Source organism: Montipora foliosa, chromosome 1, assembly GCF_036669935.1.
Source record: "Montipora foliosa isolate CH-2021 chromosome 1, ASM3666993v2, whole genome shotgun sequence".
Classification (NCBI taxonomy): domain Eukaryota; kingdom Metazoa; phylum Cnidaria; class Anthozoa; order Scleractinia; family Acroporidae; genus Montipora; species Montipora foliosa.
Window position 1 is genome coordinate 23404804 of NC_090869.1, and position 2500 is coordinate 23407303.

The window sequence follows — 2500 nt, forward strand, 5'->3', positions numbered from 1 at the left end:
CAAAATTTCAAGAATAAGATTAAAAGCCTTAGCAAGCAATAAACGATCAATAAAAAAATAATAAGTACCGTCACTTATTTACACATTCTCGTCCAGCTAACAAACTAACAATAAAATAGACAATAGAATTAAATTATATATACTTGTTATATCTTCTGTTAAACTAGTGAACTAAGATAAGATTAGTTGGGAAATTTTCAAGAGTCATGATTTGAGGCATGTTTGGAAGAACTTGATTCAGAAAAAATATAATTCAATTTAGCTTTCAGTACGCTTAGGCTCGCAATGCAATCCGGTTGAAAATGAGACGCCCTTTGATGTTTCCATGGTTTGAACAAAAATGAATACTCTTGTTTTTCGGCCATTTTAACTTGATCAAAAACAATAAACAAACTTGTGTACAAAATTGTAATCCAAAATTGTGTACAAAGCCTGTTGTTTGGATTGCAGTGACTTTACATTGGTAAAACGAAAAGTCGTTTGCATGACCGGAAAACGGATCATTACAGAGTCCTCACAGGTAACATTTACACTTCCGCTGTTGCTGATCATACCGTTCTAAAACTCAACAGCTGTTTCTCGGTGTCTGGAAACCCCGGTCAAACACTCGCACTCGTTTTTGGTTTATTACATCAAAACCGGTCACAACATCAAGTTGGACCATTTTGAATAATGCTTTCCAACGGAACAAAGAGTAGTTGGAAAGCGTGTTCGTTACGGTTCGTAGCATTACTATAATTCAAGGTATTCACATTGTTTCTGAAATAAGGCTTCACATATTTTGAACAATTGTTTCGTATTTACTTTTTGTTCATGGTTATGTAACTGCATATATTATATGCTAATTATTTGGTATAAAAAGTGGAATTTCTAGTTTTCACTATCTCGCCTTCTGGACAGCCACCAAGAACTGTATCCTAACTTTATATTAGTTAGAAAACCTGAAATACGTTGCATTCGATTGAGGAAGACGTTCGCCTTCTGGACAGCCACCAAGAACTGTAACTTAGCTTGTTGGTGAGTCCAGAAATACAAGCTATGCTTTCTGGTTTTAGCGCTGATCCTTCTCAGCCTCCTACTGCGCCTTTGCCGGCTATTTCGGAGCTAAAAAACTTTCTTTCTGCGGAGCTCGCTTCATTCAAGGACGAGCTTGATCGTCAGAACGACGAATCCATCAACTTCGCAGTTAAGAAAATTCGTCTTGAAAATTTCGCTCGACATACATTTAAATATAAAGGGAACGAAGAGCAGTACCAGTATCAGGAAAAAGTAGCCAGCTATATTGATTCTGCTGTGGATGCGCTTCACTCTGGTAAACTTGTGGAAGCTGCGCCTTAGAGGAAGGTAAGAATGCCATTGCCATTAGAATGAAACCTATAGTGCTTGCAAATTTGCATGGCTGGGATTTTGTAACAGAATACAAACAAATACCGGTTGCCGAAGATGAGACAGATGAAAAGCGAATTCGTAAGATAGTCAAGGAAGTCGGAAATCTAAGAGAGAAGAAAAAAGCCGAAAGAGCTAAGAAAGCTAATAAGCTTAGTCCTGATTTTAGGCGCGTTTCTACCAGATTTACTAATGCATCTTCTGCTTTTACTCCTTTGAGCACATGCTTCCTGTGTAACAGGCCTGGCCATTTCTGGAGAGGTTGCTGGAGATCAAAGTATCCAACCGCTAGTGCCAGGAACAATGCCCTCTCTTGGCAGCGTAACTTGGTCCAATTACCAGCGCAATCTACCTACATGCCGCCTCCAAGCCAAGGATCCGCTAAGTGAAATCAGTGGGACTGACGATTTTTTTTTTGGGATACGAGAAGAGCCAGGTGATACCAATTTTTTGTTAGAGTTACGTGGTTTAAAGAATGCTGAGGTAACTGAATCTTCGCCCGTTCCGTCTGTTCAAGGCCGTATTAACGCTCGCAAGAATTGATGGTTTGAGAATTTGCAATTATCTGCACTTGTGATTGGAGTCTTATTGACTATTTACATTATACCTTTTACCATTATACCTCCGCCTTGTTTTATAAGAACAACAAAAGTGCTTTAGATCATGCAGAATTTTCTGCCAATGCTATCAACGAGTTAGTTATTAATAGATGCGCGACAGAAGTCAGAGAAGTAATTTCTAGACAATATTGTTGCAATCCTCTTTCTGTCGCTCGTGGCTGCACTTACGTCTGGTTCTGGATCTCAGTAGATCTGTTAATCCTTTTGTACGCAAGTTTAAATTTAAATATGAAAGCCTCCCCACTCTCGCATTCATGTTTAGAGACAATTTTTGGTTCTTTACTTTTGATATCGAGTTCGGTTATCACCACTTGGATATTAACGACAACTGTTGGAAATATTTAGGGTTTTCTTGGTCCACCAATGGCGTGGAAAAATATTTCGTTTTTAGAGTATTGCCATTTGGCTTGTCATCAGCTGCCATTTGTTTACAAAGATGTTGAAGCCACTTGTCGCTCGATGGAGATCGCTCGGTATTTTCGCCATTTTATATA